At 46.4% G+C, this 15939-nt stretch overlaps 1 protein-coding gene and 1 pseudogene across 1 annotated transcript in view; both read left to right on the top strand.

Moving 5' to 3' along the window:
- LOC147106200 (potassium voltage-gated channel subfamily KQT member 1-like) overlaps window positions 1-15939 on the top strand; it is a 793335-nt gene that overhangs the window by 477171 nt on the left and 300225 nt on the right. The gene's annotated exons all lie outside the window — the stretch shown is intronic.
- The window catches only part of LOC147106201 (uncharacterized), a 139739-nt pseudogene that overhangs the window by 30126 nt on the left and 93674 nt on the right, over window positions 1-15939 (top strand).

Below are 15939 nucleotides of genomic sequence, written 5' to 3'. Positions count from 1 at the left end.
CTGTGGAGAGAGAAACAGAGTTAACATTTCAGGTCGATGGCCTTTTGTCAGAATGAAAGATAGATTGGATTAAGAGGGAGAGAGAAAAAAGAAACAAAAAAAAAGCAAGAAAAAAATGTAGAAAAATTAAAAAATTTAAAATTTGAGGGGGAACAATTTGGTATCGCCCATTTTGGGGCGCTAATATCGGCCGGGTGCAAAGTTTAGCGCCCAGCGCTAATTATCGCCTCTGACTGCAAAATTCGCCTCTATCGCCCCTGGAGGTGATTTGAGCGTTAAATCAGGCGCTACACACCTCTATTAAGGCGCAAACGTCAGGGAGTGAGATGCTACCTCAGAACGCTACCGAAACTCAGGCGATGCCAATTACAATGGAAGCCAGACAGACTGGCGCTGTCCAGTTCTTAAAGGGGAGGGGCCATCTTGCTGGCCAGCCACTCCCTGCTCATTACAGCCTTGAATCTCGGCCTGGAGAAACCTCAAAAGCAATTGTGTTGGAAGCACTAATGGATAGGCCCACGGAAAGAGCTCGGCACTTAGGAACCTCAAAAGTGGTGCTGAGGACCAAAACTCCTTAGGACAGTGCTAAAACCAAAAATTTTGACAAGAAAAGGCAGGAAGCGCCCGCCTTTAAATAGCGCTCCCCCAGTCCCTTCCTGACTTGAAAACATTCCCCTCTGCCTGTCGTTCCTAGTGGCAGACGCTAAGGCAGGGGGCACAACTCAATATCTGGTCTGGGGCGCTACCGGGGCGTTGCACGCTTGACTGACGTCACGATCTGTGGGTGCAGGAGATCGTGGCAGTAGTGTTTAGCGCCGCCGCAAAACGACTGGTCAATTTCGTGAGCGGTGCTAACACTGCCGTGCCTGGATTTCTCCCCCTGACATTTTCAAAATCTCCAACAGCAAATCACAACCTGAAGCAATGAGACTCCACACTTTTAATTGTTCACTTTCTGGGCAAGAGAGGTTGATTGGCAGTCATCAACAATGATCACGTTGTTAAAAGGATACTGATGTGCCAAATAATTGCCTGAATCCGTAAAGTTAAAGCTTAAACTGAAGGTTTTTATTAAGTAAGAACATGGCATCGAGTTAACACAGTTCATCACCAACCCAGCCCTTGGTAGAACATTCCAGAAGAGGGGTGGGGCTAGGGAGCAGCATTAGTGTTTCCCCCGGTGGAACATTCCAGACATTACAAGTACAACAAAAACAACAACAACAACAATACAAATGCCAGAACACAGAGTTATTTCATCACATTCACCCCCTGCTATAGATTCAGTCTGTCAGGAGGTCTGATAATCCTCTGGGAATGACGTAACTCTTGCTGAGGCTCCCCCCGGAGTACTAACTCCGGTTCATTCGAATTCCCAGAATCATCAGTATTTTCCACACTGAGGGTTTGTGTCTCTGAAGGTCCAATACCACAATTGAAAACTCTACGCTCAGAGTCGAACTCTTTTCGAGCTCCAGCAGGTGCAAGATCTTTAATAGAGACCGTATCCTCTCGCCCATCCGGATATTGAATATACGCATACTGGGGATTAGCATGGAGGAGTTGTACTTCCTCCACCAGTGGATCAGTCTTGTGGCCTCTCACATGTCTGCGCAACAACATAGGGCCCGTGGTCGTCAAACATGTGGGTAATGATACTCCATTAGTAGCTTTTCTTGGAAAGCTAAACATCCTTTCATGAGGGGTGGCATTCGTCGCTGTACACAAAAGAGACCTTATGGAATGCAGCACGTCTGGCAGGACATCCTGCCAGCGAGAGGTCGGCAGGCCTCGCGACTTCAGAGACAGTACGATAGCCTTCCACACTGTCGCATTTTCTTTCTCGACCTGCTCATTACCACGAGGGTTGTAGCTAGTAGTTCTACTCGTTGCAATCCTCTTCGATAGCAAAAACTGTTGCAATTCTTTGCTCATAAAGGAAGAACCCCTATCACTATGTATATAGTTAGGCATGCCGAACAAGGAAAACAGTTCGCAGAGGCATTTAATTACAACAGCACTAGTCACATCTGGACAGGGGATAACAAAAGGGAACCGAGAGTACTCGTCTATAATAAGAAAATAGACATTACGGTCGCTCGATGGAAGGGGACCTTTAAAATCGAGACTCAAACGCTCAAATGGCCGAGTTGCTTTAATAAGATGAGCAGGCTCGGACGGCTTATAGAAGCGGGGTTTGCATTCAGCACAAACACGACAGGTTCTGGTCATTGTCCGGACCTCCTCAATAGAGTAGGGTAGATTGTGGGACTTAATGAAGTGGTTCATTCTGGTAACCCCAGGGTGGCAGAGTGCGTCGTGGAGACTTTGAAGCTTATCTATACCTAGACTAGCACATACTCCTCGTGACAAAGCATCTGATGGCTCATTAAATACTCCAGGCCTGTACTGAATATCATAGTCATATGTTGACAGTTCTATTCGCCATCTTAAAATCTTATCATTTTTGATCTTGCCTCTCTGCTTAGTGTTGAACATAAAGGTCACGGATCGCTGGTCAGTAATGAGCGTAAAACGTTGGCCAGCGAGATAATGTCTCCAATACCTGACTGCTTCGATAATCGCCTGTGCCTCCTTTTCCACTGAAGAATGTCGAACTTCTGGTCCTTGCAATGTACAAGAAAAGAAAGCTACTGGTCTACCAGCTTGGTTAAGAGTTGCTGCCAACGCAAAATCAGATGCATCACTTTCCACTTGAAAAGGGATCTTCTCATCTACGGCACATACCACTGCCTTCTCAATGTCCCATTTGATATTAAGGAAAGCCTCCTGAGCTCCCGCCGATAGTGGAAAAGACGTCGACTTAATAAGAGGTCGGACTTTATCTGAGTAGTTAGCCACCCACTGGGCATAGTACGAGAACAATCCCAGACACCTTCTTAAAGCTTTTACAGTGTGAGGTAAAGGTAATTCCTTAAGTGGGCGTAATCTTTCAGGATCTGGCCCAATTACCCCATTCTCCACAACGCAACCAAGAATACACAAAATTGTAGTATTGAAGGTGCACTTGTTTTCATTGTAGGTCAGGTTTAACCTCTTTGCAGTCTCTAGGAACTTCGCGAGATTCTGATCATACTCCCGTTGGTCGCGCCCACAGATAGTAACATTGTCCAGGTACGGGAATGTTGCTTCCAACGCGTATTCATCCACCATACGATCCATCTCCCGTTGGAAGACGGATACCCCATTCGTCACTCCAAAGGGCACCCGAAGGAATTGGTACAGGCGCCCATTAGCTTTGAAGGCCGTATAAGGTCGGTCTTCTACTTTAATGGGGAGTTGATGGTAGGCAGACTTTAAATCAATGGTGGAGAACACGCGGTACTGAGCTATCTGCTTCACCACCTCAGAAATACGAGGCAAAGGATAGGCGTCTAATTGGGTATACAAGTTTATAATCTGGCTATAATCGACCACAAATCTTTTCTTCTCAGTTTTAACCACCACCACCTGGGCACACCACGGGCTATTACTGTGTTTGATGATTCCCTCCCGTTGAAGCCTTTCCACTTCCTCTTTTATAAATGTTTTATCTTCCGAACTATACCGTCGACTCTTAGTCGCTATAAGTCTACAATTAGGAGCAAGATTCGCGAACAAAGAAGGCGGACTTACTTTTAAAGTAGAAAGGCCGCAGACTGTGAGTGGAGGCTGAGATCCACCATATTTAAGGGTAACGCTCTCATGCTGACACTGGAAGTCCAAGCCTAATATTAAGTTCACACACAACTGAGGTAATATGAGGAGTTTAAAGTCCTTATACTCCGTATCCTTAACAGTCAATGTGACTTTACAATATCCAGTTACCTCCGAAGTAAGGGACTTGGACGCCATCGCAATTTCACTTCGAGTAGGATACACCTTCAATGAACAGGAGTTAACAAGGTTGGGGTGTATAAAACTTTCGGTACTGCCACAGTCTATCAAACACCCAGTAGGACGACCATTAATCTTGATGTCCATCATAGATTTTGACAAGGAACACGGTATGGTCTGGTCAACTGTAGCCGAGGCTAGAGTAAAACGATAGGCGGCAGCAGAGAAGACATCGGGTACAGGATTACCCTTACACACTTTACTAAAATGTCCCCGTTTCTTACATTTAAAACAGGTAGCCTCTCTGGCTGGGCATCTTTGCCTGGGGTGTTTAGATTGGCCACAAAAATAACACTTAGACCCATGGGGTACAGCCGCAACAATAGGATTAAGTGGAGGCTCTATTGGTGTTATGGATGCCTCCATACTCGGAACACACGAGGCTGAGAGAGACGCATGGGCTGATGCATACACTTATAAATTCTTCTGGGCTACATCTAACGATCGAGCAGTAGCGACGACCGTTTTTAAAACTAACGAGTCGTTCTCGAGGAGTCTCTGTCTAATATAATTAGATCGGAGGCCAGATATGAAAGAATCGCAGATGGCTTCTTCCTGATACACTATGGCAGAGACAGCCTTGTAGTTGCAATCCTTAGCCAAAGCCTTAAGGTCCTGCAGGAAATCGTCCAGAGATTCCTCGGGTAATTGCCTGCGAGTAGACAAAAGATACCTGGCGTATACTTCATTAACCGACTTAAGGTACTGGGCCTTAAGGGCTGCAAGGGCCTCTTCATATGTAGTAATATCTTCAATTATCGAGTAAGTTTGATGACTTACCAAGTTGGTTAGAAGACCCAACTTGTTAACCATCGTGTTAACCATCGAATCGACCAATGCGATGAAGTGTTCAAAACATCGAAGCCAATGCGTAAATTTCTTCGACGCGTCTGCCGAATGGGGATCGATATCCAGACGCTCTGGTTTCAAAAATCGATCCATCTTCCAAAAGTTGTTACTTAATAAAATTGATGTGCCAAATAACTGCCTGAATCCGTAAAGTTAAAGCTTAAACTGAAGGCTTTTATTAAGTAAGAACATGGCATCGAGTTAACACAGTTCATCACCGACCCAGCCCTTGGTAGAACATCCCAGAAGAGGGGCGGGGCTAGGGAGGAGCATTAGTGGTTCCCCCGGTGGAACATTCCAGACATTACAAGTACAACAACAACAATACAAATGCCAGAACACAGAGTTATTTCATCACAGATACTTACACTGTTAATTGTTAGACTTAACTTTCTGTGGCGAGGTTAATGGGCAATTATTGTGCAAATGCAGCAACATCATGAAAATCAGAGGAGGTTAAAGGCGCGATGCCATTTTCACAAAGCTAACAGCAGCGCGGTGCAAATCAGCCAGTAACTTGTGGCAATTCACAAGTCATGGAGAATATCTTCCTCGCCACTAGTTGCTGGCTGATCTGCACAATAATTATGGCGTGTGTCGTTCACATGCCGTTATTTTTTCAGCAAATTCTGGATCGTTGTATTTAGATTTATTCCTTTTGGAATTAGTGACATTTTGTGTAAATGTTTATCTCATTCACATGTAATGTATCTATTTTGTTCTCCATAGATCAACCCTTTCAGTGTTGGCCATTGTCGTGGTTGTTAAAATATTCTGATAACCCTGTTTAGTTTCCTTTAATTGTTTGTATTTTGCAGAAGTATTTCTATTTATTCCACAGATTTGAATTTACAGGATTCCCTACTGTTAGAATTCCTGAAGGTGTTTGATGGGTTTGTTTCATACGTGTGTGTGGGGAGGTGGGGGGTTGTTATTTCCTTTATCCATTATAAAACACTTCTTGTACAATCCACCAGCAACGGTTTTGGCAATGACATCTTTCCCACTAGAAGATAAGGCTGTTTGTACCATGTCATTGACCAGAAGCAGCCAGAGAACATTAGGCAGGCTCCTGTCTGTCGAGGAGTCGATAGGTCTGAAAATAGCAAGGCCAGCCTGCGTTTAAATGCTTAGATATCATCTCATTAGTGGTGGCATTTATTGCATAGTTTGAGGAGGAGAAAGTGGAGGAATAAAAACAAAATAAATAGTTGTTTAGACTGAGTCTTGTTATTAGGAACATTCAGTAAGAAGGAGAATATCTTACTTTTATCAGTGTTTAGCAGGTCTAATGAATGAACTCAAGGCTAGAGTTGGACAGATATGATCGTTCTACAAACAGTCATTTTACAAAAGGTCTGGGTACACCTAAATTACTTCTACTTGGTTTGTTTAGAGCAGGATGTATTATTTGTGTACACATTCACCAACTATGATATAGTTTTGATTGAAAGATATTTCAGAAACCCGCTGCTGTGGCTGTCTACTGCTTAGTTCTGTGCTATTCAGATAATAATAACCCATTTAAGATTGCTCATTTGTTGTAAACCTATACACAACAGAGCCTATACACAAACTGATCTGTTTCCCATAGGTAATCTGTATATATAAAACGAACTAAGATAACTTAAACCAGTTTAATTTATCATGGGTTATATTGAGCTTCACAGCCGTCTGTGAGCTCACAAGATAGACTGAGTAGTGGAGGCACCGCAGTTAGTGGATACTTTTAGCAGGAAAACTTTCATGCAGAACTCTTTTATTTAATTGCTTTGTTTTCTACATGCATGAATGTTTAATCAGTAACCAAATGCAGGGAGATTTGTTGAGTACAGTTCAGGGTGTTGAGTCCTCAGTCAGGTGATAACTAGCATGTCTCCGAATCAGCAGTGGTGTGAAGTCAATCTCTACATTTAATTTACTGTTTCAAACTCTGATTTGGCACCTGTGATTTGGCTCAATTCTGCTGTCTGTTTGAGTTTAGATTGAAAGTGATTTTGGAGCTCATATGACTAGTATTACTATGGCATTAAATGATATCTCTATTGCTGCACCCTTTTCTGTTCCTTTAGTAAGCCATTTCTTTCACCATTAAGACAACAACTTAAAAGGTCTTCTGTTGTTCCACTATTCAATTGAAGGGGAAAGATATTATTCTGACTTCTGTTACAGTCCAAGCCATTTTCCAATAACTACCTTCTCTGCTTGATGTTACCCATAGAATCATATAAGAAGAAGATAAGAACATAAGAAATAGGAGCAGGAGTAGGCCAATCGGCCCCTCGAGCCTGCTCCACCATTCAATAAGATCATGGCTGATCTGATCCTAATCCTCAAATCTACTATCACTCTACAACCCACCCGAACCCATGTGATCTCCTGGGAAAGGCGAAAAACCAGATAAAAAACCCAATGGCCAATTTGGGAGAAAAAATCTGGGAAATTCCTCTCCGACCCATCTAGGCCAGTATTATTGTTTTCTGCAATTTGCATTGTGAAAAATTGTTCATTACTCTCTGTTGGTACAGTTTTTATTAACTGAGGTCAGCATTGCTGGTCTTTGGACAATCACCATGTTTTTAACCACAGATATTTCTGATGCAGAAATTAGACATTCTCTGCAGTCTTCAAAAAGCAAAAACCATCCATCATTAATCTTTTCAACTCTTCCAGTGTACAATGTGCTGGCATCACTCCAACAACAGCATCATCACGTTGCACTGCTTAATGACTTTTTAATGGAAAAGTTAAATATTTAACAATGTTTAAATGTAGCAATAACAACAACAACTTGCATTCATATAGAGCCTTTAATGTAGTAAAATATCCCAAGGTACTTCACATGAACAAAAATTTGACACTGAGCCACATAAAGAGACATTAGGATAGGTGACCAAAAGCTTGGACAAAGAGGTAGGTTTTAAGGAGCGTCTTAAAGGAGGAGAGAGAGGCAGAGGGGCGGAGGGGGTTTAGGGAGGGATTTCAAGAACTGAGGGCCTAGGCAGCTGAAGGCACGGCCACCAATGATAGAGCGATGGAAATCAAGGATGTGCAAGAGGCCAGAATTGGAGGAGCGCAGAGATCTCGGAGGGTTGTAGGGCTGGAGGAGGTTACAGAGATAGGAAGGGGCGAGGACCTGGAGGGATTTGACCACAAGGATGAGAATCTTAAATTCAAGGCATTACCGGTGTCAGGCCAGCCAAGAGAGCATTGGAATTGTCGCAGCCGGAGAGAACAAAGGCATGAGTGAGGTTTCAGCAGCCGATGGGCTAAGGCAGGGCCAGAGAACACAGTGGCTTCTCTGCACAGGCCTCTGATTAAAATAGCAGTCAGACCCGATGATGCCATCGGAGCCCAATCTGCATATTTAAGAAGGACCCCACTGCTTTCTGGCGGGCATCCCTATCAATCGGAACCTGCGGGAAGAGAGTGGGACCTCAACGGGCAAGTCTCAGAGGCAGTTTTAACTGTCCGCCTGTTTTTCACCAGGCAGGCAGTGTTAAAATCTTCCCTGTGGCTTCTCTATGCAACAAAATAATCGGACCATGTTATTATTTATTCTGCATTATATACTGAAGCTTTGAAAGTATAGCTAGAATAAAGATTATCTAGAGCAATTATGGAACTGTAATCAAGAGGTACAGATGGTGCCATGATTCACCAAAATGAAGCTAAACATTTTATGACTATTATCTGAGTATTGCATTACAGTCTTGAAACTACTCTAAGGTATTTATTATTTTTATAGCATACATGACTGATAATTTTATTTCATTTTGAGTCTATTCCTTTGCTGACAACACTACCAGTGATTCCCTGTATGCACTTTGCTGTTGATACATGATGATGTTCATATTACAGGATCAATAATTGTGATGTAATCATTGCAAGATTATCAAGTGTTTGCTGTTGCATATTTATGTAAAAGAAAGAAAGACTTGCATTTATATAGCATCTTTCACGACCTCAGGACATCCCAAAGCACCTTACAGCCAATGAGGTACTTTTGAAGTATAGTCACTATTGTAATATAGGAAATGCGGCAGCCAATTTGCACATAGCAAGGTCTCACAAACAGCAATGAAATAAGTGACCAGATTGTCTGTTTTAGTGATGTTGGTTGAGGGATAAATGTTGGTGAGGACACCTGGAATAACTCCCATACTCTGCTTTGAAATAGTGCCTTGTGATCTTTTACGTCCATCTGAGAGAGCAGACGGGGCCTCGGTTTATCATCTCATCCAAAAAATGGCACCTCTGACCGTACAGCGCTCCTTCAGAACTGCACTGGAGTGTTAGCTAGATTTTGTGCTCAAGTCTCCGGAGTGGGGCTTGAACCCACACCTTTCTGACTCAGAGACGACAGTGCTATCACTGAGTGATGGCTCAACAAGAAACCAGCTATAATAGAAGAGATGTAAAAGTTGACCATTGATCAAAAAGGTTATAGCTTTCAAGAGGAATGTATAATAAGGGCAGCCAAAATGCAGGGGATTAATGGAGGTGAGTGGATAGTGCTAGATTCAGTAAGTGAGGCAACACAGCTCAGTGAAATGGTTAGCATTAGATCTTGAGGGCAAATCATCCAAGATTGAAATGGAGACATCTGTTAGTAAAAATAGCAAGAAAGGTAAGAAATCCTGTGAAACCACTCAAGTATTTATGATAACAAACACTTCAACAATGCAGAAGGAAGCAAGGTTGCATAAGAGGGTAGTTAGAAAACCAAAGAAAATAGCCTGAACAAAAACACAGTTTGTAAGTCACAGTGAGATTGTAGTCGTAGGGGACGCCACTCAGGAAATTGGACAGCAATGTTTGTTGCAAAGTCGTTGAGGGAGAACTTGGATAAGACCTGTGATGTGCCTCAATAAATCCGAGACTCGATGTTAGCGAAACAAAACAAGGCTTTTATTGACTTAGAAGGTAACACACAGAGGAGAATGTATCTTCCATCCAGAGGTCTGCCGTACTGGATGTGCTGCAGGCTGGGCCAGCTTACATAGGAGCCAGGTATGGGCGGAGCCCTACACACAGTACAATACAATGGAAATGAAACTGAAACCAACCACAGTCACAGGCAGAGAAATACTGAATAGTGATGAATGGAATATTTCATCACATTCACCCCTTCTATAGATTTAGTCTGTTCGGGGGTTTGATAGTCCTCTGCGACCGACGTGGCTGTTGTGGTGCCGCGGATGTCGGCTGGGTGTCCCCGGTGGCCTCCTGGGTGTCTGCCGGGGGTGCCGCCAGGGTTGTTGAAGGGGTAGTTGGTGGGGGTACCGTTGGTCGATGTTCTTCCGGGGGTGATGAAAGAGTAGTGGGTGGGTAAGAGTTGCTGTGGTCGTTGTTGCTGCTGTTGTCGTGGTTGTTGTCGTTACCGGCTGGGGCGACATCTTTTATGGACACGGTGTCCTCCCTTCCGTCGGCGTGCCGGACATACGCGTATTGGGGGTTGGCGTGGAGTAGGTGCACTGACTCCACGAGAGGGTCCGTCTTGTGGCCCCTCACATGCCTTCGCACGAATACCGGACCTGGGGTGGAGAGCCATGACGGCATGAATACGCCTGAGGTGGATTTCCGGGGAAAGACAAACATTCGCTCGTGAGGCGTGGCATTAGTGGCAGTACACAATAGCGACCGTATCGAATGGAGCACATCTGGGAGGACTTCCTGCCAGCGGGAGATAGGGAGGCCTTTGGTCCTTAGAGCTAGAGTGACTGCTTTCCATACTGTCCCGTTCTCTCGCTCCACTTGACCGTTACCCCGGGGGTTGTAGCTGGTGGTACGGCTCGTGGCGATCCCCCTGGACAGCATGTACTGGCGTAGCTCTTCACTCATGAAGGACGCCCCCCTATCCGTATGGATGTAGCTCAGCATACCAAACAGGCAGAACAGGCTGTTGAGGCATTTAATGACTGTGGCGCGAGGCATTTAATGACTGTGGCGCTGGTCATGTCTGGGCAGGGGAAGGCGAATGGGAAACGAGAGTATTCGTCCACAATGTTCAGGAAGTAAACATTGCGGTCGACGGACGGGAGGGGGCCCTTGAAATCTAAGCTGAGCCGCTCAAAGGGCCGGGTAGCTTTGATTAAGTGGGCTCTATCTGGGCGGTAGAACCGAGGCTTGCACTCAGCACAAGTGCGACAGTTCCTGGTCAGGGACCGAACTTCCTCAATCGAGTAGGGTAAGTTGCGGGACTTTCTGAAGTGGAACAGCCGCGTGACCCCTGGGTGGCAGAGGTCATTGTGGAGGGTCTGTAGCCGATCCCCGGTGGCGCTGGCACACATCCCTCGTGAGAGGGCGTCGGGGGATTCGTTAAGGGCCCCTGGCCGGTAAATGATGTCATAATCGAAGGTGGAGAGCTCGATCCGCCACCTAAGAATCTTATCATTTTTAATCTTCCCCCTCTGTTTATTATTGAACATAAGCGCTACCGACCGCTGGTCGGTAAGTAGGGTGAAGCGTTTGCCGGCTAGGTAGTGGCGCCAGTGGCTCACTGCCTCCACGATGGCTTGGGCCTCCTTTTCTACGGAGGAGTGTCTGATCTCGGGCCCTTGGAGGGTCCTCGAGAAGAAAGCTACGGGCCGCCCCGCCTGGTTGAGGGTGGCCGCCAAGGCAAAGTCAGACGCATCACTTTCCACTTGAACGGGAGTGTTCTCGTCCACTGCCTGTAGCGTGGCCCGCTCAATATCCTGCTTAATGCTTTTGAAGGCGGCATGGGCCTCAGCAGAGAGCGGAAAAGAGGATGCTTTCAAGAGGGGGCGGGCTTTGTCGGAGTAGTTGGGGACCCATTGGGAATAATAAGAAAATAACCCCAGGCACCTTTTCAGGGCTTTGGGAGTGTTGGGCAGGGGCAGCTCCCGTAGGGGGCGCAATCGGTCGGGGTCTGGTCCGATTTCCCCATTCTCCACCACGCTGCCTAGTATGCAGAGGCGCGTGGTGTTGTAAACGCACTTGTCCTCGTTGTAGGTGAGGTTGAGTTTTTGTGCGGTTTTCAGGAACCTCTCGAGGTTCGAGTCGTGATCCTGCTGGTTGTGACCGCAGATGGTGACGTTGTCGAGGTAGGGGAAGGTTGCCTGCAAGTGGTAGTCATCGACCATGCGGTCCATCTCCCTCTGGAAGGCCGAGACTCCATTTGTCACCCCAAAGGGGACTCTGAGGAATTGGTAGAGGCGTCCGTTCGCCTCGAAGGCGGTGTACGGGCGGTCCTCTGGTCTGATAGGGAGCTGCTGGTACGCTGACTTGAGGTCGATGGTGGAGAACACCCGGTATTGGGCGATTTGGTTCACCATTTCTGATATGCGGGGTAGCGGGTAGGCGTCTAGTTGGGTGTACCTGTTGATCGTTTGGCTATAGTCGATCACCATCCGTTTCTTCTCGCTACCCTTTACCACCACCACTTGGGCGCGCCACGGGCTATTGCTGCGTTCAATAATGCGCTCTTTCAGGAGCCTGTCTACCTCGGTCGCGATAAACCGCCTGTCCTCCCAGCTGTACCTCCTGCTTTTGGTCGCTATTGGCCGGCAGTTAGGGGTAAGGTTCGCGAATAGCCACCGGGTTTCGTGCTGTGTCCGCAGCCTGTTTCAGGTCCAATCCCGTTTTTTCCAGCAGTCTCTGCCGGATGTAAGTGGAGCTGAGGCCTGTGATAAAGGCATCGCGAACAAGCTCGTCAGTGTACACTGCGGCTTTTACATCTTGGCACTTGCAGTCTTTGCCAAGCGTTTTCAGGGTGCCTAGGAACTCCTCCACCGATTCCCCAGGTCACTGTGCGCGAGTAGCGAGCAGATGCCTAGCATACACCTCATTCGTAGGCTGCTGGTAATGCGCCTTTAAGATGTCGCAGGCGGCCGGGTACGTGTCGGCGTCTTGGATGAGGGGGTAAACCCGGTGGCTTACCCAATTCCGCAGAATTCCGAGTTTCATACTCGCAGCGTCCGTAGCGTCTTTGACGGCTGCGGAATTGTCCAGGAAGAATTCCATACACATAAACCAGTGTCCGAAGCGTGGTGATGCGTCCGAAGCATGCTGGTCCAAATCCAAACGTTCGGGTTTCAAGAGTTGATCCATTGTGTTGAAAATTAAGTCAATAAAATTGATGTGCCTCAATAAATCCGAGACTCGATGTTAGCGAAACAAAACAAGGCTTTTATTGACTTGGAAGGTAACACACAGAGGAGAATGTATCTTCCATCCAGAGGTCTGCCGTACTGGATGTGCTGCAGGCTGGGCCAGCTTACATAGGAGCCAGGTATGGGCGGAGCCCTACACACAGTACAATACAATGGAAATGAAACTGAAACCAACCACAGTCACAGGCAGAGAAATACTGATGAGTGATGAATGGAATATTTCATCACAACCTGAAAACGGGCTCAGGGATCGCGGTGCATGATTAACACACGCGTGTTCATTGCAGTGTTGGCAGTATGTTAAATTCGTGCTCTTTTAAATGATTTTTGTGTGCAGGCAGCACTATTCGCACTGTTCATTGGCTGTACACATCAGCAGGGGGCCTGATTTTGCGCGTGTCTCGCGCTACTTAAAGGCAGCCTGCACCTCTTAAAGGGGAGGTGCATTGTGGCTACAACAAGTGGTGGGAGGTTTTTCAAAACTGAATCAGTGCTGTGATACTTTGAACAATGGCTAAACATGTGAGAGAGTACGCACCATGGTTTTCAGATAATGTCTTGGTGGAAGAGATGGAAAGGTGAATAGATGTCCTGTATCCGCAGAGGAGGGGGCAGGAGGCTTTCCAGCTACATGCTCAGGAGGCAGTGGGAAGAAATAGCAGAGGATGTCAATGCCAGGAGTGTTGCTCGTCAAACATGGAAGCAGTGCAGGAAGAAGTTTAATGATCTCACATGAGTTGTCAAGGTGAGTGACTTTATCTTCAAATGGTATTTCCTACCAACTGCACCACCAGCCTCATCCACTGCTCAATTCACTACACCCCCATCACCCACCTACCAGCAATCTCTATCAATCAGGACTGAACCCTACCATTCATATGCTGTACCTCACCATCACAAACAAATTGTTGCAAGCCTCGCACCCACAACTCAAAGCTCTCATGCACTGGCAGCTATTGAACCATGACAGCCACATCACACAAACATATTGCAAGATACTCACTGACACACTTCTCTGTTTCCTGCAGGAGAAGATAGTGCATAACAGCAGGCAGCAGCAAAGAACTGGAGAACAAATGCACCTGTCTGGTTTAACACCCAGGAGACAGGCATGGGAAGGGCATCGCTGAGGCCGTGGCCACTGGCGGAGCTGAAACAATCAATGATAAGGGTATCTGCATACCTAATCCTCCTTTTCTCATCCTAGTTCTCCCTCATCCCTCAATCTCTTCTGAGCAAGAGGCCGCAGAGGGTGTAAGCACGCATTTCTTACTTTCTCCTCTCCCCTCACCACAACCCAACCTTTGCCCCCTTTTCATTTCAGATACCCAAGAACTGGAACTTGTCCAGGCAGTGGAGGAAGAGGAAGAAGACAGTGAAGATGAAAAGACACCATCACTCAATCTTACACTCGCAACCATCAGCTCAGATACTGACGCTACGCGTAATTTAGAGGCTAGGATAGAGGAGAGATCTGCATGTGGTGAGACATCTGGCACAAGTGCGCAGGAGTCAGGGCGAGGGGAAAGGATGGGGTAGGTGCCAGCTCGCCGGAGGGCAAGATCGCACTCTAGTTCTGTTGCAGAGGACTCTGCTGAGGACTTCAATGAGCCAGGCTACAGAAGAAGGCTGAAGGGTGTATACACCTAAATGCTTTGTGCACTGGAAAGCCTACCAGAAAGCCTATGCTCAATGTCAAGGAGCATGGAGGAGTCCAGCACCAACTTGGTACAGGGCTTTGAGCAGAGCTTGAAGCCCATCCTTTCCAACATGGAATGGGTGGTCACCTTCATCAACACACCTGTGGAACCCAGCATGATGCAGCGTCTGATGGTCGATGTCTCAGCTTCCATTGCAGCACAAGCAGCTTCCATCAAAGGTCTGAGTGCTGCAGTGGAAGCTCAGTCCGCTGTCATCGTGGCTCTGGATACCAGTGTTCAAAGGGGCATTCAGGGCATCACAGCAGTCCATCAATCTGTTCTCCAACAGATTACTGGGATTGTTGAGGTGCCACCCAGGGAGAGAGGCAGTGGCTCCATGGAGTATGAACCTAATGTCCTCTCTCAGGATGACAACTTTCGTGCTCCCAGTCCTGCCAAACCGCCAGTGCCCTTGCTAATTCCTTTCAGAGAGCCAAGCCAGACTACTGCAGCCCAGGGCGAGATGGTGCAGTCTGAAACCTCTAGGCCCAGGGTGCTCGAGGTTGTCCTCCAAGACCATCTGCAGTCTCATCAATTAAAGGTCAGCAACCTTCTACCACCCATGCTGCAGCCACTGGGGAAGCACATCATAGGAGCACTAGGAGAGCCAGAGGCACTAAGGGAATGCACAAGGGTTATTAGTTTATTTTTGTATTCATTATGTCATGATTTAATTTATAAATTTGGATTGGAATGTGCATTTTCTGGTGGCTTTTATTTTTGTGTTGTCAGAAAGAGGACGATGTGATGGTCAGTGATAGAGGAAAGGAAAGGAGTGTGGGACTGTTGGTGAATGGGGAGTTGTGGTTGAGATTACTAATATCGCTCATGAACTATTTGATCAAGTAGAGCCCGGGCAAAAAGTGGCTGTCTATGTTACATAAGAACATAAGAATTAGGAGCAGGAGTAGGCCATTTGGCCCTTCGAGCCTGCTCGCCATTCAATAAGATCATGGCTGATCTTCTACCTCATCGCCACTTTCCTGAACTATCCCCATATGCCTTGATTCCCTTAATATTCAAAAATCTATCTTGATTATACTTAACGACTGAGCCTCCACAGCCCTCGGGTAGAGAATTCCAAAGATTCACCACCCTCTGAGTGAAGAAATTTCTCCTCAGTTCAGTCCTAAATGGCCGACCCCTTATTCTGAGACTGTGACCCCTGGTTCTAGTCTCCCCAGCCAGGGGAAACATCCACCCTGTCAAGCCCTGTAAGAATTTTGTATGTTTCAATGAGATCACCTTTCATTCTTCTAAACTCTAGAGAATATAGGCCTAGTCTACTAAATCTCTCCTCGTGGGACAATCCCCACATTCCAGGAACCAGTCTGGTGAACCTTCGTTGGCAAGTATAT

Source organism: Somniosus microcephalus, chromosome 16 (genome assembly GCF_052327205.1).
Source record: "Somniosus microcephalus isolate GS21.2 chromosome 16, FLI_Smic_1.0, whole genome shotgun sequence".
NCBI classification, from domain to species: Eukaryota; Metazoa; Chordata; class Chondrichthyes; order Squaliformes; family Somniosidae; genus Somniosus; species Somniosus microcephalus.
Note: the sequence above shows the minus strand (reverse complement) of the source record. Positions and strands in the feature narration are given on the sequence as shown.